At 45.7% G+C, this 25,081-nt stretch overlaps 1 long non-coding RNA gene across 1 annotated transcript in view; it reads right to left on the bottom strand.

Annotated features, from left to right (window-relative positions):
- Positions 1–9,472: 9,472 nt before the first annotated feature.
- LOC144807858 (uncharacterized) overlaps positions 9,473–25,081 on the bottom strand; it is a 154,197-nt gene continuing 138,588 nt past the window's right edge. Inside the window, exon 2 of the long non-coding RNA XR_013606478.1 lies at positions 9,473–9,748. This is a non-coding gene — a long non-coding RNA (uncharacterized LOC144807858). The remainder of the gene's footprint in view (positions 9,749–25,081) is intronic.

Consider the following 25,081-nt stretch of genomic DNA (forward strand, 5'->3'; position numbering starts at 1 on the left):
TCTTAGAGATGGAAATGTCTCTACTTCCGGGTCATACAGTCTCCTCCGGAGATTAGAGCTGGGTGAGTCTCTCTTCCTGATCCCTGCTTTCTGTTACTTTAAAGATGCAATAGTAGTCTTCTTCGCAGTCTTAGAGATGGAAATGTCTCTACTTCCGGGTCATACAGTCTCCTCCGGAGATTAGAGCTGGGTGAGTCTCTCTTCCTGATCCCTGCTTTCTGTTACTTTAAAGATGCAATAGTAGTCTTCTTCGCAGTCTTAGAGATGGAAATGTCTCTACTTCCGGGTCATACAGTCTCCTCCGGAGATTAGAGCTGGGTGAGTCTCTCTTCCTGATCCCTGCTTTCTGTTACTTTAAAGATGCAACAGTAGTCTTCTTCGCAGTCTTAGAGATGGAAATGTCTCTACTTCCGGGTCATACAGTCTCCTCCACAGATCAGAGCTGGGGTTGTCTCTCTTCCTGATCCCTGCTTTCTGTTACTTTAAGGCTGCAGTAGTAGTCTCCTTCGCAGTCTTATAGTTGGAAATTTTTCTTCTTCGGGTCCTGCTTTCTAATAGTTTCGAGCTGGAGTAACTGGCTCCTCTATGGTTTATAGCTGGTGTTTGGCCTCCTTCTCCTGTCTCTAATAAGAGTTAAAATTATTCATCTGGGTCTCTTCTCCTGCTTTGTGATACTTTACAGTGTGCCTTGTCTCTCCTCTTGCTTTGTGATACTTTAGAGTGGGCCTTGTCTCTCCTTCGGCTTTCTGATACCTTAGGGTGGTCCTTATCTCTCATTCTGTTTTCTGATACTTTAGGGTGGGCCATGTCTCTCCTTCTGTTTTCTGATACTTTAGGGTGGTCCTTGTCTCTCCTTCTGTTTTCTGATACCTTAGGGTGGTCCTTATCTCTCATTCTGTTTTCTGATACTTTAGGGTGGGCCATGTCTCTCCTTCTGTTTTCTGATACTTTAGGGTGGTCCTTGTCTCTCCTTCTGTTTTCTGATACCTTAGGGTGGACCTTGTCTCTCCTTCTGTTTTCTGATACTTTAGGGTGGTCCTTGTCTCGCCTTCTGTTTTCTGATACGTTAGGGTGGTCCTTGTCTCTCCTTCTGTTTTCTGATACCTTAGGGTGCTCCTTGTCTCTCATTCTGTTTTCTGATACTTTAGGGTGGGCCTTGTCTCTCCTTCTGTTGTCTGATACCTTAGGGTGGTCCTTATGTCTCATTCTGTTTTCTGATACTTTAGGGTGGGCCATGTCTCTCCTTCTGTTTTCTGATACTTTAGGGTGGTCCTTGTCTCGCCTTCTGTTTTCTGATACGTTAGGGTGGTCCTTGTCTCTCCTTCTGTTTTCTGATACCTTAGGGTGCTCCTTGTCTCTCATTCTGTTTTCTGATACTTTAGGGTGCTCCTTGTCTCTCATTCTGTTTTCTGATACTTTAGGGTGGTCCTTGTCTCTCATTCTGTTTTCTGATACTTTCGGGTGGTCCTTGTCTCTCCTTCTGTTGTCTGATACCTTAGGATGGTCCTTGTCTCTCCTTCTGCTTTCTAATACCTTAGGGTGGTCCTTGTCTCTCCTTCTGCTTTCTAATACCTTAGAGTGGGCCTTGTCTTCCTTCTCCTTTCTGATACTTTAGAGTGGGCCTTGTCTCTCCACCTGCATTCTGATACTTTATGCTGGTCATTGTCTCTCCTTCTGCTTTCTGATACTTTACGGTGAGCATTGTCTCTCCTCCTGCTTTCTGATTCTTTACGGTGGGCCTTGTCTTTCCTTCTAATCCAATCCAATCCAAACGTTCTTTATTTCGGCCGTCAAGACCATAAAAGATACAATAAAAAAACAAGCAAAATCACATTTCATATTAAAATGTAAAAACAAGCAAGGGAACAAAGACACGGTAGTACAGTAAGTATGACAATCCATGAGATTCCAGATGCCTGACATTACAGTTCATTTCATGAATATTGGTTACATTTTCAGTATGTTGTTCCTTTTCCACCACATAGCCATTAAAAACTTGGCAAGTGCAAATACAATATAGTGGAGGGTACTTGTCTTCAGAATTCTATATGATTGTAAACAGTGTCTGAAGCCAAGATTCCTACACACAGGTGCTAACCAATACTTTCTTGATCTACTATAAGCAGGGCAAAAAAACAGCACATGTAGTTCATACTCCACGCACGTGCTGCACCCTGGGCAAATATTATCATCCGATGTAGACCATTTACTCGTGAAATCTTTAAGTGGTAGTGTGCCGAGCCTCCATTGGATAAAAAGTTTCCTTGCTGTAGTGGGAAAGATGATATCCATAAAACCCTCAAATTTGAATGAACTTTTGGAAGCCAGAAATTCTTCAGTGCGGGTGCCAATATTCGGTGCGCACAAGAGCGTGGCTAAACTTTTGTCCTTAAAAATCTTACTGAGCATTTTACGAGATACCACAGAACAGCCTCTTTCAGGGTCATCCCACAAGTCATCCAAACCCAATCGATAGAGCTCTCGTCTCACATATGCCAACCATGGTATTCTGTCTGCACAGTTGTAGCTCAGGATGTGCTGCAGGTCTTGCTTGTAGTGTGACAGTTCAGGGGTCGACCAAAGCCTGTGCCAAAACCTCAGTGGCATTAGGGTCAGATCGTCTCCTATTGAGGGGAGCCCTAGATCCAATCTCAATGGTAGAAGGGGCGTACCTTGAGGTAACGACAGCAGTCGTCTAAGGAAGCTGGTTTCTACCTTGACTAGTTCTGACCCCGCCTTGTTACCCCATAATTCCCCCCCTGTAAAGTGAGGCTGCCCTAGCTTGGGTTTTGTACATCTCCAGGGCTGGACTAACTGGCTTGAAGGTTGAAGAGTTCGAGACCTTCAAAATGGCCCCCACCATTTGTGATAGCTTTAAACGGGATCTTGCTATCTGTGGGCCCCAAGAGAGATTTTCATGAAGGGTTACCCCCAGATACTGGAACGTTCTAACCCTTTCCAGACTATCCAATCCCAGAGTTGGGTTCGGCCTAGTAGTTACCGAGGGATTAAAAACCATGAACTTGGTCTTCTCTGCATTGATCTCTAGCCCATGCGCCTTGCAGAAGTCCCCAAACCCGTCCAATATCCGCTGGATCCCCATCGGGGATTTTGAAAGCAGGAGAGTATCATCTGCCAACATTATTGCCGGAACCCTCCTGCCTGCCAACCTAGGGGCGTCATTGTTGGTGACCTTAAGGTAGGATATTACATTGTTGACATAGAGGCAGAACAGGGTTGGTGCTAAGACACAACCCTGTCTTACCCCTCTGCCCACTGGGAACCTAGACGACAATGCCCCATCCCTCCCACACCTAACCTGGGCAAAATTTCCATTATGGAGGCGGAATATTACTTGAAGGAGCTGTGGTGGGAGACCAAGCTCCCTGAGTACCGCCCATAGTTTTGCACGTGGTACTAGGTCAAATGCGGACCTCAGATCCACAAACACCATGTACAGACTTCCCCCCTCGATCCCCGCCGTTTTCCAATAGAGGAGAACAAGGCGGAAAATCTGATCCATGGTGGATGTGTTCTTCCTAAATCCTGCCTGGAGAGGACTAAGGATCGTGTTGTCCTCCATCCAGTCCAGGAGCTGATCCAGCAGAAGTCGAGCAAAGAGTTTTTGGGGTACATCTATAAGGCTAATCGGCCTGTAGTTGGCTGGGAGGAGAGGAGAACCCTTTTTGAAAATTGGTACTATCTCTGCTCCCAGCCAAGTACAGGGGATCTCCATACCTCTCAAAATTGAATTAAAGATGATATGCAGATAAGGACCCCAGATTTCTGGTTGGTGTCTAAATAGGTCTCCGGGAAGTTTATCAAGACCTGGAGCCTTCCCACGTGCAAGTCTCCCTATAGCATTCAACACCTCCTCCAAGGTGAACTCTAGTTTCTCATTCTCATTAAGCTCGGCGGAGGTGTCAGATGCTACCTCTGAAGGTGTTATAAAGCTGTCTTCATACAGTTTGCTAAAGTGGGATTCCCATACTGAAGCTGCAATGTTTGGCTCTACGGCAGCTTTCAGTTCCCCTGTGCCTGTGTGGACCAATGACCAAAACTTTCTAGAATCCCTGGATTCTAGCGCCCTTGTAACATTTTGCCATCTGTCCCAGTCCCATTCCGACTTAGCGAGGGCGATGGCTTCCCTATATTTCCTTCTCACCTCGTGTATTTTACTTTTGGCCGTACCAGACTTGACCAGGGAGATCAGCTCGGCCTTGATCTTCTTACACGTAGAATTATACCAGGCTGAGGTTGGTGTCCTTTTCTCCCTATTCGTAGTGACAGGATAGAGGACCTCTCCTAGCCTGTCTACCAGGTCTGCGTGAATTTTCCCTAGTTCCTCATGGAAGACAGTAGTTTTGGGTTTATTTATCAAGTCGTCCATCTCAACTAATTTGGGAAGCGCCAAATCATACATTTTCCTGATACACTCTGTGGAATTGACAAATTTTCCCCATTTTACCCTACGTCTATTGTTAGATAAAACTAGAGCCCCTGTGTCTAGTTCTGAATTGTTTGATGGTAGAGTTTCTTTGGGGCCTGGGTGCACCAAGTCGAGAGAGAGAGCATTATGGTCGCTATCCGTTCTCATCACCACCCTGAAATCCAAGACACTGGACCACATACTAGTATCTACAAAAATATAGTCTAGACGTGATTCATGGCCTTTCCTGTTGAAGGTACACGCTGAGGGGCTGTCAGATGGAGTGCGCCCTTTACAAGTTGTTCAGAAGGAAATTGAAGACGTGGCTATTTAACCAGTAAACCCAGCCACCAACTTTCTGATCAGGGATAGACAGCATTGCATATCAGCGCCGAGACGCCTACGGGTAATTGCATGCGCTCTACAAATGCCATTAAATAAATAAACAAGCCCTCAGTGCGTAGTTCAAGGTGAGTGACATGATCTGTAGTGCCAGGGGAGACCATATTTTCGGACTTGGCGATTGACAGGGTGGAATCCCCCAATAGTCGTCCTCAGCCGTCAGGGCGCCCTCCTTTAGGCCGTGTAACGGTTCGAAGTGGCTATTAACATCTCCTCCCATCAGCATCTTGCAGTCAGCGAGTAGTAGTCCAAGAAATAGGGATAGGTCATCTAAAGTGGGTGATTCCATGGACACACTGACTGGACGGGAATAGACATTAACAATCGCCAGATTGTAGGCACATGGCCATTTTAAAAGAACGCATTGAATGTCTTCCGATTGTGTTGGCATAATTTCTGCTGTGCAGCCCAAATGGGTCGCCACCCAGATTGCAAGTCCACCAGAAGGCCTCCCTTTTCCTCCCCACCTAGCTGGGATATAAAAGGTTGCGAAGCCCACCCTGGGGTAAACTTCCCTAGCCCAGGTTTCTTGAAATAGACAGATATCATTACTGTCCACTAGGGAGCCCCAGTCGCTACAGTCTATTTTATTGGCCATGCCTGCAAGGTTCCATGAAAGAGCCTTCATACTTTTTGGCCCGGAGCTTGCTAAATTTCCCTGCACACTCGCTCGACCCAGATCTTGATGAGTGACTAATACCCCTTCCAAAGATGCCGGCCCTTCCAGTACCTTATTGTCTATTGCATCTGAGGATGGCGTAATCAGGAATGGGATTCCTAATACATCGGTACCAGCCGGCATAGTGGCGAGATGTGTAAGACATTGGGGAGTACCGGTAGTACTTGGCCAATCAGGAGAAAAGAGGGCAAGACCAGAATTGCCATTATGTGGGGTATCTGGCATTGTCCTCAACTGACCTATATGGGGAATCACCCCCTCCCCAGTAGACTCAACCCGTGAAAGTCAGTCAACCTGATTAAGGCAACTATACCTATTAGCATGGATAAAGTTGCTCTGCGTTATTGTGTCATGACGTAGGGGCATATATCTTGTACCGTCGATGGCAAAGCCCACCCTAGTCCAGCCATCATTCCCTCCCAAATGCGAATTACTGTTTCTTGGATAGAAGAAAGACAATGGTACCAATTGTATAGATGAATTTCCTGGGCTCCCCAGCCAATTGCAGATGTGGGAAGCAATCTGGGAGTCCCTAAAACTTACCAAAATACAATCGCCCCCTATTTTCTTTACAGTATGTCCTACCTAGGTGACCCTCCTGACCATCAATATTTCCCCTCTCATGTTGGGTGGCAGTGGCCTGTGAATATTCAACCAGCTGATGACTTTATTTCTGAGTGTATCAAAGGGTTCCAGTGCAGAGTCGGGAAGCTCAGGGACCCCAATCAAAATCACGGTGTGGGCTGCCGCCTCTGGAGGTAGATTAACTATATTTGGCCAATTTAGGCTATTAGTCGCCCGTTGAGGGTGGTCGACCATCCTAGTGGGCGTCTTTTCTTGCCTCTGGGTGGGCGCTGTAATAGGTAACTTTGACTTCAGCACTAGAGGCCCGGGAGGGAGTTGCCTTCGTGGGGGTATTGGATTGGGTTTGGGTCTAGTGACTATGGGTACATTCTCAGTGCAGGGGGCGTTGGTCTTCTTTAATATTGGGGTACTAGAAGCATTAAGAGGGGAGAGAGACCCCGTACTCATCGTAGTTGCACCTTGAGTGTTCGTCCAAGTCCTTAGCTGATCCTCCATCCCCCCGGTCTCTACTTCTAATGCTTGTAATCTGATGTCAATGTAATCAAGCCTGGCCAACAGGGGATCTAGGAGTTTCTTGACAGCATCTACAATAATATCAATGGACTGGATCCTTGCACCACAAGACCCTTCACCAAAAATAAATGGGCCAGGCGATAAATGCATCTGTGTATCAGCAGGATGCGTTGGGCTCGCTGTTTCAGTAGCCATCACGATAGAAGGGAGTTCCATCGTTTCAGGCCCAGTATCAATTGAGTTTGGGATTTGATCCAATTTGGCCCTTTTTTTACCGTTCAACTGTCTAGCTCTTTTTCTCTTTGGGACTGCACCCTCCCGAAGACCCCGTGAATGTACTAGATTTAAGTCACTACCCTCATCCAGAATAATAACTGGGTTAGGTGTTGGGGAAGTGGAGACCTCAGATGTTGTATGACAAGAATCTCGGCGTGGATTTGAAGGGGTCCGCAGCTGTTGCAGAACAGATTCTATAGTTTGGTCTATACTATCCTAGAGTGAAAAATGAGGGGCGTCCACAGTGTCTGGGGATTTGGCGATCATGGTTGGGCACGGGGATGAATCAGATTCTTCCACAGACTGGTCTTCTAGGGCTGACATGCTATTATTTACAGCGGTGATAACTTTGATAAGAAAACTGTCTAAAGTACCTGCAGCCTTGGAGGATAATCCTGTTGCTTTGTTTCTGGTCTCCTTTGTTGCCATGTTCTTACAGTCTCGGTGTACCTTGTTCCCAACCAGACAGTAACAGTCGGTCACGGGAGGACCTGAACGGCTGCACAGGGGCCAAGAGAGATGGCCCTGTCCGGTCTCCTCCGGGCTCGAACGGGGTACAATGGGCCCGCCCTTGGCCCGGGCTTCGCCCGGCGCCGACCCGCGCGCGTCCCGCGTGCGCGTTGGTGGGTGGAGCTATATAGGAGTAGGCGGGCGGGAAGAGTCGCCAGGTGCCGCGAGTCGTGAAGAGGACTTTGGAGGCGGGCGGGAAGAGTCGCCAGGTGTGGCCGGTTGGGCGCCGCACTGTCCACTGGGACTCGCAGTCCCGCTATCTGCGCAATCCGGTATTAATCTCCCCCAAATCGCTGGTCTGTCTCCTCTCAGTGGCAGGGAAGCAGTCACACACCTCTGACCTCACGCCTTCTACTTTCTGATACTTTACGGTGGGCCTTGTCTCTCCTTCTTGTTTTCCGATACCTTAGCGTGGGTCTTGTCTCTCCTTCTGCTTTATGATACTTTAGAGTGGCCTTGTCTCTCCTCCCGGTTTCTTGTTTCACATACTTTAGAGCTTGGCCTATCCCTCCTCTTGGTTTACCATAGTTTACATTTGGGTTTGTCTCCCTTCTTAGTTTCCTATGCTTCACAGCTGGAGGTGTCTCTCCTCCTGTTTCCTGGTTTATTGTGGTTGAAGGTGGACTAGTATCTATTCCTGATTCTTGTTATCCCATTCTTGAAAGCTGGACTTTTCTCCCTTCCATTTATCTTGTTCCCCTTGTCTGTTCTGATTTCTGGTTTATATCGTTCCGAGATGGACTTGTCTCTCTTCCTAGTTTCCTGTGCTAACAGCTGGACCTATTTTTCCGGCTGATTTTTGGCATGACATTGTTTAGAGTTGGTCTTGCCGCCCCTCCTATTTTTTTTTCAGTGTTTTTAGATGGCCTTGACTCTTCTCTATGGTTTCCCATGGTTTAAAGCAAGACTTGTCTCCCTACCCCTGATTCCCATTTTCCTGTGTTTTAAAGTAGATGTGTCTCTCCTTCTGATGTCTGGTTTACCAATGTTTACAGATGGACTTGTCTCCCCTTCTCATTTCTGGTTTCTCATTGTTTGATGCTAGACTTGTCTCCCCTACTGATTCCTGGTTTCACCGTGTTTAATGCTGGACTTCTCTCCCTTCCTGGTTTCTGAATGTTTAAAGCTGGACTTGTCTCCTTTCTGGTTCCTGGCTTCTAAATGTTTAAAGCAGGACTTGTCTCCCTTTCTGGTTCCTGAATGTTTAAAGCTGGACTTGTCTCCACAACTCAATTCATATTTGAGCTTCCACCACCCTCAACATGACCTTTCATCAGAGGAGCGCGGCCCATTCACTGTTTCTACCTGAATCTAACTCCATGCACTTTTTAGGGTTCACTGTGGGTCCTGGGCACATGTGTACTCCCTTTTGTGGTTCTCCATGTGTGTGCGTTCAAGCTCAGCATTGACTTTAATGTATTACTTATACATTATTTATTTTCGTATTCACAGAAGGCACTTACTCATTTTGGTGTTCACAGAAGACACTTACTCATTTTGGTATTCACAGAACTTAGGACTCCTAACTTTAGGACTCCTAAACTGAGAAAAATCCTAATTTTAAGACTTTCGGTATTCACAGAAGGCATTTAGTACTCCTAAAGTTAGGAGTCCTAACTTTACTACTACTAAACAGAGACAATCCTAATTTAAGACTTTCGGTATTCACAGAAGGCATTTAGTACTCCTAAAGTTAGGAGTCCCAACTTTACTACTACTAAACAGAGAAAAATCCTAATTTTAAGACTTTCGGTATTCACAGAAGGCATTTAGTACTCCTAAAGTTAGGAGTCTAACTTTACTACTACTAAACAGAGAAAAATCCTAATTTTAAGACTTTCGGTATTCACAGAAGGCATTTAGGACTCCTATCTTCTGTGAATACCGAAATGAGTAAGTGCCTTCTGTGAATACCGTCAAGGGAATTTGTTTAAATGACAATTGGAGATTTGGACTAACTTAATAGGATGAATAAATAATCCTTTTGTGAATTTAATTCTTCAGAAATCAAATATCTAATAATGTATAGTCATTGATCAAAAACAACATACACAAAACATAAATAACAAACACCAAGGTGTACTGAAAAAGGAATTTATCGAAGAATGAAAGGTCAATAATTTGATATACAGATAAAATTGGTTCAAAGATAATTAGGACTGCAGGTCAAACAAGAAATACATTGACAATTGACTCAACAGAACCTAAATGCACCTATCCAAAATCAATATGTATCTGAATAAAACAAGAGATGTATAAGGTGGAGGTCGACGTTTCGGTCTCCTAAATGAAACTTTACGAGACCATCTTCAGGACAGTTGTCAATTGTGAACTGAATAAAACACCAATGTAATCTGAAATAAAAATATTTACAATTACATATCCATCATTCCTATGTACAAGTTTACAACACCTTGGTGAGAGGACAAATGACAGTGACAAAAAACATTAACAAAAAACATTAAACAACAGAAGTTTATCAAAGAAAACATCTTAGCTGGAACAATTCATACACAAAAAGAAATTCAAAATTTTTATATATATACAAAAAATGTCAGCTAAATGTTATACAATCAAACCTGGATCATCTTTCGTTTTGTCTACGACAAGTTCAGTGATTCAACATATGCATCATTGGTAACATAATTGTAATCAAGAGACAATGGCCTTATTGTTGTTACTGATTTTAGATGGCCCTTGAAATAACAATCAAATAGGAAGATCATATTTAAATTGGTTTCCTCAATACAAAACATATTTATGTAGAAAAACAGTAATGCCAATAGCTTAGATCGGTGTAGATGTTTTAATAACAAAAGGAAAGAAATTTTATATGTAAAGGCAGTTTACCTCAATTGGACTGATATGAATGTTTATTCGTCTCAAATATGGGACTTCCGAAAGGGAGAGAGTGAGTCTGTACTGCTCCTAAACGAGAACCGTTTAATCAATCAAGAATGGGCCTCGGAATAGCTAACAAAACGCTATCTATGTCAAATATTAAATAAAGTACCTAATATTATAGACGCCTGTAGTTTCACTTCTGGGCAGGCAAGGGTCATGAAAATCGATGTCAGACGTCAGTAATCTACAAAAATAAGACCCGAATTTAGAAGCAGTAGAAATACAGGAATTATCCGCCATGTAATCGTTTTAAGTCTATATACCAACGGGTTGGAGTATGAAAAAGGGGGGTAGGAGACATAGCTATCACCTTATATTAGATAACTCTCAGATAGATATCCGTAGCGGTTTTCATCAGCGGTCCCGGAAGTGTAGTGAATTTTTAAAGGAGAATCTACAAAAGTAATTAAAACCTTGTCACATATTGATCTAAACCAAAATTAAGAAGATATTTAAAGAGAGAGGCAAAGCTATTTACCTGGCCACAACCACAGAATCAGTTGAGGTCGTGGAGAGTTTCGAAAAGGAAGTACAGTTGCTCTGAAAAAAGAGACAGAAACTGTCAATTTTACAGATTTGTACCCGGTAGATTATAAACTAAGGATACCTGGAGAAAACGCTTACCTAATATCACCTGTCGTATCAGTCACAGGAAGCGAGTGGAATGCAGCAAGCAAGAGGTTGCCGAATCCGTTCCTATTTAAAGCGCCGTTTGGAGTGCGAAATAGGACTAGGCAGTAGCCGCCATATTAGATAGGTATCGGAAGGTGAATTTCGAGAAAAATTCTAATTTGTTATAGAACGTGAAGATTTATCAAAACAGCTATCTAAGTAGTTTTAAAAGGTCTCTTATGAACAAGATAATTGAAAGCCAGCCGAATCACCATAGATTATGTATGGTGATCAAATTATGTCACTCGAGACATCAAAGAAGTAAAGACATTTTGGGGCTGCCATCTTGGAGAAGGGAACTCTACAACGATGTCTATGAGTCGTCAGAGAAGCATCTTTATAGAACAATGTGCATACTCGGACCACGGCATGTTGGTGAAGAACAAACATATCCTCAAGGATTGTGAAATATAAATTTGTTAAAAAACATCTATAATACATCAAAGCTTTTTTCGTAAAGATGCAATCGTAATTCCATACGAATACAATCAAAGTTCAAAAACATGATTATAAAACAAAATCAATAATCCAATTGTTAATAAGTTTAATACATCGTAAGCATATTTCTAATATAATATAGTCGCATTGACTAGAGTATAAGATGCATAAACGTAACCAGTATATTATCAGAAAATGATTAAGTCAGACATGCCAGGGCATGCCATTCACTTGCAGAATTGAGACCACGTTTAACAGTGTCAGTAAGGCAGATGAGTTTGCCTTCTCTTAAAGAGAGAACTTTATCAGTGTTATTTTGTCGTTTGTTGGGTTTGATGACTTCTAAAATCCACCACACCATATTGGTCTCTTTGTGGCCCAGTTGGAGATAATGCTCAACTAGAGGCGCGTTCTCTTTTTTACACCTAATCCGCGATTGGTGCTGCAGAATGCGTTTTTTGATTGGCTGAATGGTTTTACCTAAATAATGTAGCGAACAAGGGCATTGAATGCAATAAACCACATTTGTGGTATTGCAGTTCGAAAAGGTCTTAGCTATAAAGTTGATCTCATTGATTCTGCAGGTTTTAACAGTCTTGGTAGTGGCACAGGCTGTGCAATTGTTACATTTATAGTGCCCCACTACTGGAATTATTTGCTTCATGTTGTCAATAGTGTTTTCACGAGAAGTATCTTGGTAGGCATGAATCAGCCTATCCTGCAAGTTGGTGCCTCTTTTAAATGCAAAAAGTGGTTTTTGCGTAAATTCAGGAATGGATTGAAGTAAATTCCATTGTCTGGTTACCATTCTCTTAATTGCATTGGAATGAGTACCAAAAGTGGATACACATACAATGTTCGATTTATTTTTTCGTTCATTAACAGTTAGAAGAGCCTCACGGTTATTATACCAGGCCCTTTTCATTGATTTTCTGAGGAGTCTGGATGGATAACCTAGAATTTGCAATTTGTCCTTTAGTTTTCTTGCCTCACAGAAGTAATCATCTTTAAATGTGCAATTTCGTCGTAGACGAAGGAACTTCCCAAAGGGGAGTCATCCTTCAACGCCTGGGGGTGATGACTTGTATACCGCAGGAGGGTGTTTCTGGCTGTTTTTTCAGTAAACAAGGTGGTATATAGCTGGTGTACGGTGTCTATTTTAATGTTAATATCCAGGAATGGCATCTCGTCAATACTGTGATCCAATGTAAACTGTAAATTGATGTTTCTGGTGTTTAACCACAGATGGAATTCAATAAGTCGGTCAACAGTGCCGTGCCAAACCATGAACACGTCGTCTATATAACGTAGCCACTTACGGATGTTAACAATAAATGGATTAAAGGGTTGCCATATAAATTTATCTTCGAAGCAAGCAACATAGATATTAGCTATATCTGGGGCAAAGATTGCCCCCATAGCGACTCCTTTCTGTTGTTGATTGAAGGAGTTTTGATAGAGAAAAAAGTTTTCGCATAGAGGAATTCTCACACATTCCAATATGAACGATGTAGGGACAGCATGATGTTGGCCATTCTTGTTGTTATGCTGCCGCAGATGCATGGCGTCTGTGGGAGGGTGAGGTGAGTGGAGTGAAGGTTTCTGGATGGTTGGTGAAAGATCAGGCAGTGATTCATGTAGGATGGTCCTTGGTTGTGGAGGGCTTTGCAAGCGTGGGTCAGGAACTTGAGCTGGCATCTCTTCTGGACAGGGAGCCAGTGGAGGTCCTTCATGTGCTGGGTGATGTGTGTTCTCTTGGGCAGGTTGAGGATCAGTCTGGCTGCTGCATTCTGGATTGTTTGGAGTGCGTTTCTGTAGTCAAGCCGGCTGGTGATGCGGGCCTGCGTCACCATTTTCCTGGTGCTCATGGGGAGCCACTTAAATTTTTTTCAGAGCATGCGGGTCATATGGAAGCATGCTGAGGCGACGGTGCTGATTTGGCGTTTCATGGAGAGTTCGCTGTCTAGTACGATGCTAAGGTTACGGCGTGGTCTTTAGGTGTTGGGGTGGGTCCAAGCTCCGTAGGCCACCAGGAACCATTCCACAGGGCTGTGTGTCTGCCGCAGATCATTTTCAGTTTGAGGAAGTTGTCTCTCATCCGTATCGCTATGTTCTTCATGCAGTTGTGGAAGTTGTTTTCTGTCTGGGTGGGGTTTAATGAGAGTGAGAGGACTAGTTGGGTGTCATCTGTAAGATATGATGTTGTGTGATCTAACGATAGCTGCAAGTGACGATATGCAGATGTTGAAGAAGGTGAGGCTGAGGGACGAGCCAATGGGTACTCCGCAGATGGTGTGTTTGGGGTGCGGGGTTAATGGCGGGAAGACAGACTCTCTGGGTGTGCCCTGTGAGGAAGGAAGCCATCCGAGTGGATCAGCAGTGATTCCCATCTGGCCAAAGACGCTGGATGAGTGTGTGGTGGGAGATGGTGTCAAAGGCTGCAAAGAGGCCCGGGAGGATGAGGGAAGCAGTTTCTGCTTTGCAGAGTGGGGCTCAGATGTTGTTTGTTGCTGCCTCAGTGCTGTGGTTGGTGCTGAAACCTGATTGGGAAGGATCCAGTAGCTTGTTTCTTTCCGAATTATCAATGAGTTGGAGGTTTATAGCCATCTCTAGGACTTTGGCATGGAACAAGAGGATCGAGATGGGATGGTAGTCCTAGAGATCGCTGGGTTCTCCTGACAGTTTCTTGAGCAGGGGTCTGACCTCGGTGTGCTTCCATGCATCGGGGAAGGTGGATGTGGTTATGGATGCGTTGAGGATGGTGGTGAGCTGGTGGCTAATCTTGTTGCTTCTGAGGTTGAAGAGCCGATGGGGGCAGGGCTCGGTGGGTGCCCCCGAGTGGATGGATTTCATCAGGGTTGTGGTAGTTGGTGTGCTGAGTTGTTCCCATATGGTGAGCGAGTGGTTAGTGGTTGTGGTTGATGGATCGTTGAGGATGTTAGAGGGTTGGAGTTTGAAGTTTGTGTAGATGGTCTGTGGAAGTGGTCTGCAATGGAGTTTCAGAGTTCTTGTGAGAGAGGGATCACGTTTTCTGTGGCTATGGGGCAGGAGAATTCTCTGACGATGGTGAAGATTTCCTTGGTATGGTCTCTGCTTGTTTTGATGCTGCACGTGTGGTCCTACTTTTTTGTAGCTTTGAGCTTGCATTGGTAGTTCCTGAGGTTGCTTTGTAGGTGGCTCGGTCGGTGTTGTCCTTGCTGGTACGCCATCTTCTTTCTTGTTGCTTACACTCGTGTTTAGCAGTGTAGAGTTCTGGCACGTACCAGCTGGCTCATTTGGTGGTTATGTGACTCTTGGATGGTCTGATAGGGGCTAATTTGTTGGCAGTACTGGTGATCCAGGCATTGAAGTTCTCTACTGTTTGGTCCAGGTTGGCAGTGATGTAGGGCTTCGAGGTGCTGAGGGTGTCTGTCCATTGTTGCTGAGTTACTTTGGTCCAGCTGCGGTAGGGAACACTCTCTGGGATGGGAATGGTGTGCGGTGGGCCGGCGAGGGTGAAGTGTATGGTAGCACGGTCTGTCCAAGTGAGTTCTGATGTGTGGCTGTATCTGATTCTGTCGCTGGATGTGAAGGCGGGGTCTAGCATGTGTCCTGCTCTGTGTATGGGGTTGGTGATGATCTGCTTGAGGCCGATGTTGTTTAGTCTTTCCAGGAGGTCCGTGGTGTTGGTGTTGGTCAGGTCGTCCAGGTGGAAGTTGAGGTCCCCCAGGAAAATGTATTCAGATTCGACACCGAGAGTGATGATACATTTGGCGATGGCGTCACTGAGGCAGGTTCATGGGGGAAAACTTCCTTTACAACGAAACTTTTACAACGCAGTGCTTTTACAACGCAGGTTTTACAACGAAAACCATTACAACGCATTGCGCTGGGGGGCGCTCTAGGATAGGGAATAGATTTAATTTACTATCCAACACCTTCCCTAGTGTCCACGGGGACTGGAGTTGGAATAGTAAATTAAACTATTCACTATCCAGCACCCCAAAGCGCTATGCGTTGTAAAGGTTTGCGTTGTAATACTTGCGTTGTAACAGCATGCGTGGTAAACGCATGCGTTGTAACGTCATACATCCATTCATGGTCCTGGCTGTCTGTATGCGAGGGTGCCTCTGATGGTGGTTTTGGGATCTGCATGGAGCTGGAAATTCATGTGTCCATGGTAGACAAGGTGTCATCGTTAGTGATGGTGCTGGTGATTGATTCCCTGTGAACAATGGAGATGCCTCCACCCTGTCTGTTGGTGCAGTCTTGGTGTTTCATCTTCTACTTGGTGGGATGATGATGATGAGGTGATGTTGAGGGCAGACGTGGGGGTGAGCCAGGTCTCGGTGATGAAGGTCACATCGGGGCGATGGTGGAGATGGTGTCCCAGATTTTAGTGGTGCGGTTGCAGGATGATCTGATGTTGATCAGAAGGCAGTTGAGTTGATCCGGCGGGGAGTTGGCATCTGGGGTTGGCTTAGCGTTGTTCGATGAGATGGTGGTTGGTGATGTGGTGGCACTGAAACGGCAGTGGATGCAGGTGAAAGGTCCCTCTGTGGAGTGTGGTGATGCGTGGTAGCAGTTGTTGTGGGCGATGCCTAGGGCACAGAGCTCTGTGGTTGGTGGAGTACCTGTGGGAGTGCTGCAGGCCAGGGTTACTGTCGCTGGGTGTGGACGGGCGCTGACGGGCTTGCCTTTGGCGCACTGTCGGAATGGCTGCGCAGGGTCCTCCATTAAGTAGCCATGGGAGGGGCTATCGGTCAGGCAGGAGGGCAAGGGCTGGGCCGGCAGTAAGGTGGCGCAGGTGAGACTGGCGTGAACAGGCTGGGAGGCAGACCTGCTTGGGACAGACAATAAAGCAGGTGAAAACAATGAACAACAGTGAACCAACAAGGACAATAGTTTAAGTTACGGTGATATGGAGGATAGCAATGGCACTAATAGTAGAAAACAGTACAAAATAACACAAGCTGCACAGTAGAAATTAACCATTGTGGTGTAAGGGTGAATAGCAGTGACACTAACAGTAACTGAGAAACACAGCTGCACAATTGCGGCAAAAGGCCCTAATAATAAACAGAGAGCAAAAGCTTCACGGTCAGAGATTAGGTGTGAGATTACTATTAGGATTTATACTGACGAAACACGATATTGCACGAAAGCCTTCCTTGTCAGTCTGGGAAAATGGTCTTGATTTCAACATGGGCTTGGAGATTCCTGTCTTTAAAGCAAGGGGCTGCCCGCCAAAGCACCCAAAGATCTGGAAGCGATGGGTGGAATATAGAGGCCTATAGCTAGAGCCTATGTCATCTGGAGATGGTACGGCCTTGGGATGATTGTAGAGGACTACGGTACAGGAGACCAATGGCTATGTGGGAACTGTTATTCAGGTGGTGGGAGTGGAGGTGATGCTTGAGATGCAGTGCTGAGTCAGTGCAATGGGTGGGAGGAGATATGTTGGTAATATTTGATTGTTTCTTTAAGAAAAATTGTATATTTAAATGTCAATGCAAATTTTCTGTACTTTTAGCTGTAGCAGATAGCTTCTGGGTTACAGAGCTCTGCATTGTATTTGACACTTGACGCAATAAAAAAGGGGCAGATTTATGAGGCCTTTGCGCCTCTTTGTGCCGCAATTACGTCACTTAATTTGACGCAACGGCGGCGCAAACAATGCGCCCTATTTACAACATGACGCATCTAGGAGATGCGTCACGTTGGAAAGCCCTGCGCCATAAGGAGGCGTTCCTGCGCAGGGGGGGGCGTTCCTGCGCAGGAACGCCTCCTAAAAGTGGCTGAGTGAAATCTATGAGATTTCACTCAGTCACTTTCTACGTCAATTCCTTACGCCTGCTTGAAGCAGGCGTAAGGGTGACGCACCATGCATTGTAGGGGTGGCCCCTGTGCATTGCAGGAGTCATATCGCACTTGCGACATGACTCCAGCAATGCGCCGCCCGTACGCCGGAAGATGCGTCACGCATCTTCCCTGCCTTGCACCATGGTGCGCCGCATTGTAAATGCGGCGCACCATGGGTGGCGGAGCTGTGGCGCACTGGGGCGCACATTAACTGGCGCATCCCTAGGGATGCGCCAGTTAACATAAATCTGCCCCTATGTTTCTAAAAATAAAATTGGGTGTGAGAGTACTAGCAGTTGCACTAAAGATCACAGCAAAACGAAAACAGAGAACAGTAGCTGCACATATAGAATTACGGTGTTTGGGCGATTGACAACAGGGAACAGTCAGCTAAAACTGGGTGCCGGGTAGCTAGAGGGCCAGGCCGGCGCCTCTGAGCTATGCAGACTGCAGCTGGCAGTGGTGACCAGGACCAGGTCGAAGAGGGCTGCTTGGGAAATTAGTGCCTGTTAGCATCTACTCTTCGCTTTACAAGAACAGTTCCTGTTCTACTTCCCAACTCCTTTCCTGCTGCAACCTTAGGTGTAAAGTTCCATAAAGGATCTTTGAAAAGTAAGTCTCAGGGGCATATTATCAACAACTAGCGATATTTATCGCTAAATGAGCTTAGCGATATTTTTTTTATCGCCGCGCATCGCCGGATTTTATCGCAGAGATAACATGCTATTAGCAACGTTTATCTCTAAAGCGATAAAATATCCGGCGATAGCGGCGAAATGCGTGAATATCGCTAGGAATCCTGCGATATTCAGGCATTAACGCCAATAGGGTCTTAACCTGAATATCTACCTCTCATTGGATATACAGGCTAAGAACTGGTCTGAGCAGGCGTTAGGTTTTGGCAATATTCGCGCTTAGCGCGAATTTTTCATCGCTACGCCTGCGTTGATAATGGGCGATAGCGATCTTAGCGACAGCTTTCAGTCGCTAACAGGTTGGGTACGCCCACTTTGCATGTCATTAGCGATAAATATCGCTGACATGCAAAGCGGGCCCCAAACCGGTCGCTATTGCCTACAAGCTGTCGCTAACTACTGTTAGCGACAGCTTCCTAATAGGGCGATACAATTATCGACGCTTTTCGGCTGAAAACGGCCGCAAAAGCGGCGATAATCTCATATTGCCCGCCTTGATAATATGCCCCTTAGTGTCTACAAAATCGGAGGCTTGGGATCTTCTGCAGTTCAGAATCTTCATCACCGCTGCCATGTCAGAGGACTGTGCTGTGGGCTTAAGAGGATTTCTGAAGTGGTGGACATGTAATATATCATATCCTATACAATTTCTTTGCCTGAGAACCTGCGTAAAGAAACAAGTTTGCTGCCTTTTAGGAAAAAGCTAAAAACCATGCTATTTCAGGAGGCATGGGGTACCATCTAGCCTCTTTCCTTACAAACAGTGTCCACTTGTATTTACACCCCGCTAAGCGCTTAGAGACCCCTGGGTGATAAGGCGCTCTACAAATCAAAAATACAAATACAAATTTCACATCACAGTGTTTCCCAAACTGTGGAGGTCGTGAGCTCATTTTTGGTGTATCGCAAAAGTAAGAGGAATAAACAAAAATACTTTTGAATCCTGTTTATCACTTGCCACATTTGCGGGTGATTCAAAGACAGGTCAAATGTGAGGATTTTTTTTTCTTTTAACATGGGGATTGGTGCTTTGTTTTCTTTCTCTGACTACAAAAGTGAGAGGAGTTTTTAAAGTGAATTATGTGGCAATGTAGGATGTTGTTTTTTGCAATACACAACAAAATGTAAATACCTGTAAAAGAACTCTAAGCCTCCAGCAGTTAGAAAAGCAACAAAGAAGCATTTTTTGTCGTTTTGAAGTGTGCTGGAAACTAATTTTTATTGGAGCAAACCAGATCAAGACACTTACTTAGTGATGCACAAATGATAAATATTCACAGAAACCTGATTATTGTTCTAAAAAGTGGGCAGTGGTGCTAAAAAAGTTGGGAACTAAGATAAGATAAGATGAATCTTAAATATAAAACATAGCATAAATATACAATACATGTTAACAAAATATATATAATATACTACATACATTTACATTTCATAAATATAAACTATTAAATCATATAAATAAAATAGATGTCCCTGTAGAATTCGCTTTCATATTTGTATACTAGAGGCAAGCATCGAGCAAAAAACAGACTCGGATGCATCACTCAACTGCCAGTTCCACGCTTCTTTATGGTTATGTTAATTTACACCTCCTACTTTAATTCTAGCCTTTTTGGGGCACTGGTTTGCTCGTGGCTTTTAGTTGCTTATCATGTTCTAACGTAAGATATTAGTGGCACGGGGTGTTATGTAGTCTGTTTTTTCAATGCATATTTTCGTGTTATCTATTCGGTGTATGATTTGCAAGAAGCTGTTGAAGTCCAGATTCTGACACGTGTTTCGCTCCGCGGTGGCGGTTCCCCTCTGGATCATGTTTGTTGGTGGTGATTGTTAGAGACACAGGACTGGGTAAACAGAATAGTTTTTTCTACACTGGATGGCGCCTGTAAACGGCTTTCTCCGTGCAGCTGCGGGCGCGGGGGCTCTCGTTGTTGGATTAAGGCTGCATTAGTTTCCATGTGGTGAGTGATGCCTCTGTGGAGCAGGAGTGGGGTTCCCCCGCCGTGTGGGGCTTGTTTAACCCTCACAGGCAGCAGATGGGCGCAGCTGGGCCTGGTGTCCGTTGCCTCGGACAGCTGCTTCCAACCGAACTCTCTGTAGCGGTCCGACACCAGTGCCAACTGGTGCTGGGCGCTGCGGAGCGTCCAAGCGGGAAAACGGTCTGTGCGAGGGCAGGTGCGGGCGGACCCCCGCCCCCCGTGGACTCTCCGGGAGGTGGCGCTGCGGGGCCGGGCTGCTGCAGGGAGGATACAGCGGAGGGCTGAGGGCTTCGCAGCGCTATCTCTCAGTGATGCTGAACCGCACTGGCAGTTATTACAAGCCGTGTATATGCACCGAATTAATGTTTACTGCTGCACGTGACGATTTCTCAGCAAGTGCTTCAGATTTCGTTGGTGTCACACCTTTGCGTCCGTACACAGCTGCATTGTCTTTTGTTAAACATAAATTTCCGTTCTTAAAAACGTTATTTTCATTGATAAATAATTGGATTCAGTGACAATGTGAAAAATAAACATTTCATAGCACTTTAATACTTTTACCGCTTGTGATAAAAGATGCTGTTTATTGTCGACCTTTGTGCAGCTTTGATTTTGCCGCCCTCAGTAGTAATTATGCACCCGCTCTAGATGTTAAACATTACTGGCTTGTCCTGTGTGCCGTGTGCGGGTTGTAGATGCCTCGCTGGTACCTCTGTGGGGATGCACCGAGCGGGACAAAGGCCGCTGTCCGCCCCGGGTAGAGACGCTCGGTCAGGGAGGCCCAGTACAGAGTGACCTTGACTGGGCGCCAGGTCCTCTCCCCGGCAGGGAGCTGTAACTGAGGGGGAGAGGGGTGGGGTGTCACTGGCCCGCCAAATAAACATTTTAAACGTGCTCAAGGACGCTCCCAGGATAAAATGCGCGTGCGCGCTGAAACAAACTATACCAGCTTACATACTCCATTTATGGTTAACACGTTTACCTTAGAAGAAAAGAGTCCTCAGCTGTCTCGGTGTTATATGACTTGAAAGCAAAGAGCAACCCCTCAGTGTGTATCAGAGAGCTAACAAACCACCTCTCAGTGTACACCAGAGAGCTAAAGAACAACCTCTCAGTGTGCACCAGAGAGCTAAAGAACAACCCCTCAGTGTGCACCAGAGAGCTAAAGAACAACCTCTCAGTGTGCACCAGGGAGCTAAAGAACAACCTCTGAGTGTGCACCAGAGAGCTAAGGAACAACCTCTCTGTGTGAACCAGAGAGCTAAAGAACAACCCCTCAGTGTGCACCAGAGAGCTAAAGAACAACCTCTCAGTGTGCACCAGAGAGCTAAGGAACAACCCCTCAGTGTGTACCAGAGAGCTAAAGAACAACCTCTAAGTGTGCATCAGAAAGCTAAGGAACAACCCCTCAGTGTGCACCAGAGAGCTAAGGAACAACCCCTCAGTGTGCACCAGAGAGCTAAAGAACAACCTCTCAGTGTGCATCAGAAATCTAAGGAACAACCCCTCAGTGTGCACCAGAGAGCTAAGGAACAACCCCTCAGTGTACACCAGAGAGCTAAAGAACAACCTCTCAGTGTGCATCAGAGAGCTGAAGAACAACCTCTCAGTGTGCGTCAGAGAGCTAAAGAACAACCTCTCAGGGCCCGATTCACAGAACTAACTTAAGACAAAATCCTAAACTTACTACTTTTGGTATTCACAGAAGTTAGGATTTTGTCTTAAGTTTGTCTTAAGACAGACTTAAGTTAGGATTTTGTCTTAAGTCTGTCTTAAAACAAACTTAAGACAAAATCCTAACTTCTGTGAATACCAAAAGTAGTAAGTTTAGGATTTTGTCTTAAGTTAGTTCTGTGAATCGGGCCCTTGGTGTGCATCAGAGAGCTAAAGAACAACCTCTCAGTGTGCATCAGAGAGCTAAAGAACATCCACTGAGTGTGCGTCAGAGAGCTAAAGAATAACCTCTCAGTGTGCACCAGACAGCTAAAGAACATCCTCTCAGTGTGCATCACAGCGCTAAAGAACAACCTCTCAGTGTGCACCAGAGAGCTAAAGAACAACCATTCATGTGCATCATAAGGCTGAAGAGCAAGCCCTCAGTGTGCACCAGAGATCTACGGAACAACCCCTCAGTGTGCACCAGAGAGCTAAAGAACAACCTCTCAGTGTGCACCAGAGAGCTAAGGAACAACCCCTCAGAGTGCACCAGTAAGCTAAAGAACAACCTCTCAGTGTGCACCAGAGAGCTAAGGAACAACCTCTCAGTGTGCACCAGAGCGCTAAGGAACAACCTCTCTGTGTGCACCAGAGAGCTAAGAAACAACCTCTCAGTGTGCACCAGAGAGCTAAAGAACAACCTCTCAGTGTGCACCAGAAAGCTAAGGAACAACCCCTCAGTGTGCACCAGAGAGCTAAAGAACAACCTCTCAGTGTGCACCAGAGAGCTAAAGAACAACCTCTCAGTGTGCACCAGAGAGCTAAGGACAACCCCTCAGTGTGCACCAGAGAGCTAAATAACAACCTCTCATGTGCATTAGAGAGCTAAAGAACAACCCCTCAGTATGCACCAGAGAGCTAAAGAACAACCTCTCAGTGTGCACCAGAGAGCTAAAGAGCAACCTCTCAGTGTGCACATGAGAGCTAAGGAACAACCTCTTAGTGTGCACCAGAGAGCTAAGGAACAACCTCTCAGTGTGCACCAGAGAGCTAAAGAACAACCTCTAAGTGTGCACCACAAAGCTAAGGAACAACCTCTCAGTGTGCACCAGAGAGCTGATGAACAACATCTTAGTGTGCACCAGAGAGCTAAGGAACAACCTCTCAGTGTGCACAAGAGAGCTGAAGAACAACCTCTCAGTGTGCACCAGAGAGCTAAAGATCAACATCTCAGTGTGCACCAGAGAGCTAAGGAATAACCTCAGTGTGCACCAGAGAGCTAAAGAACAACCACTTGTGTGCATCAGAGAGCTAAAGAACAACCCCTCAGTGTGCACCAGAGAGCTAAAGAACAACCTCTCAGTGTGCACTAGAGAGCTAAGGAACAACTTCTCAGTGTGCACCAGAGAACTAAGGAACAACCTCTCAGTGTGCACTAGAGAGCTGAAGAACAACCTCTCAGTGTGCACCAGAGAGCTGAAGAACAACCCCTAAGTGTGCACCAGAGAGTTAAGGAACTACCTCCTAGTGTGCACCAGAGAGCTGAAGAACAACCTCCCAGTGGGCATCAGAGAGCTAAACAACAACCTCTCAGTGTGCACCAGAGAGCTAAAGAACAACCTCTCAGTGGGCATCAGAGAGCTAACGAACAACCTCTCAGTGTGCATCAGAGAGCTAAACAACAACCTCTCAGTGTGCACCAGAGAGCTAAAAAACAACATCTCGTGTGCATCTTAGAGCTAAAGAACAACCTTTCAGTATGCATCTGAAGGCTAAAAACTTAACCTCTCATGTGCATCAGAGAGCTAAAAAACAACCTATCAGTGCGCACCAGAGAGCTAAGGAACAACCTCTCCATGTGCATCTCAGAGCTAAAGAAAAACCTCTCAGTGTGCATCAGAAGGCTAAAGAACAACCTCTCGTGTGCATCAGAGAGCTAAAAAGCAACCCATCAGTGCGTACCAGAGAGCTAAGGAACAACCTCTCCGTTTGCACCGGAAAGCTAAGGAACAACCTCTCAGTGTGCACCAGAGCGCTAAGGAACAACCTCTCTGTGTGCACCAGGGAGCTAAGGAACAACCTCTCAGTGTGCACCAGAGAGCTAAAGAACAACCTCTCAGTGTGCACCAGAAAGCTAAAGAACAACCCCTCAGTATGCACCAGAGAGCTAAAGAACAACCTCTCAGTGTGCACCTGAGAGCTAAGGAACAACCTCTTAGTGTGCACCAGAGAGCTGAGGCACAACCTCTCAGTGTGCACCAGAGAGCTAAAGAACAACCTCTAAGTGTGCACCACAAAGCTAAGGAACAACCTCTCAGTGTGCACCAGAGAGCTGATGAACAACATCTTAGTGTGCACCAGAGAGCTAAGGAACAACCTCTCAGTGTGCACAAGAGAGCTGAAGAACAACCTCTCAGTGTGCACCAGAGAGCTAAAGAACAACATCTCAGTGTGCACCAGAGAGCTAAGGAATAACCCCTCAGTGTGCACCAGAGAGCTAAAGAATAACCACTCGTGTGCATCAGAGAGCTAAAGAACAACCCCTCAGTGTGCACCAGAGAGCTAAAGAACAACCTCTCAGTGTGCACTAGAGAGCTAAGGAACAACTTCTCAGTGTGCACCAGAGAACTAAGGAACAACCTCTCAGTGTGCACTAGAGAGCTGAAGAACAACCTCTCAGTGTGCACCAGATAGCTGAAGAACAACCCCTAAGTGTGCACCAGAGAGTTAAGGAACTACCTCCTAGTGTGCACCAGAGAGCTGAAGAACAACCTCCCAGTGGGCATCAGAGAGCTAAACAACAACCTCTCAGGGTGCACCAGAGAGCTAAAGAACAACCTCTCAGTGGGCATCAGAGAGCTAACGAACAACCTCTCAGTGTGCATCAGAGAGCTAAACAACAACCTCTCAGTGTGCACCGGAGAGCTAAAAAACAACATCTCGTGTGCATCTTAGAGCTAAAGAACAACCTTTCAGTATGCATCTGAAGGCTAAAAACGTAACCTCTCATGTGCATCAGAGAGCTAAAAAACAACCTATCAGTGCGCACCAGAGAGCTAAGGAACAACCTCTCAGTGTGCACCAGAGAGCTAAAGAACAACCTCTCAGTGTGCACCAGAAAGCTAAGGAACAACCCCTCAGTGTGCACCAGAGAGCTAAAGAACAACCTCTCAGTGTGCACCAGGGAGCTAAGGACAACCCCTCAGTGTGCACCAGAGAGCTAAAGAACAACCTCTCATGTGCATTAGAGAGCTAAAGAACAACCCCTCAGTGTGCACCAGAGAGCTAAAGAACAACCTCTTAGTGTGCACCAGAGAGCTAAAGAACAACCTCTCAGTGTGCACCAGAGAGCTAAGGAACAACCTCTTAGTGTGCACCAGAGAGCTAAGGAACAACCTCTCAGTGTGCAACAGAGAGCTAAAGAACAACCTCTAAGTGTGCACCACAAAGCTAAGTAACAACCTCTCATTGTGCACCAGAGAGCTGATGAACAACATCTTAG

Source organism: Lissotriton helveticus, chromosome 1_2 (genome assembly GCF_964261635.1).
Source record: "Lissotriton helveticus chromosome 1_2, aLisHel1.1, whole genome shotgun sequence".
NCBI classification, from domain to species: domain Eukaryota; kingdom Metazoa; phylum Chordata; class Amphibia; order Caudata; family Salamandridae; genus Lissotriton; species Lissotriton helveticus.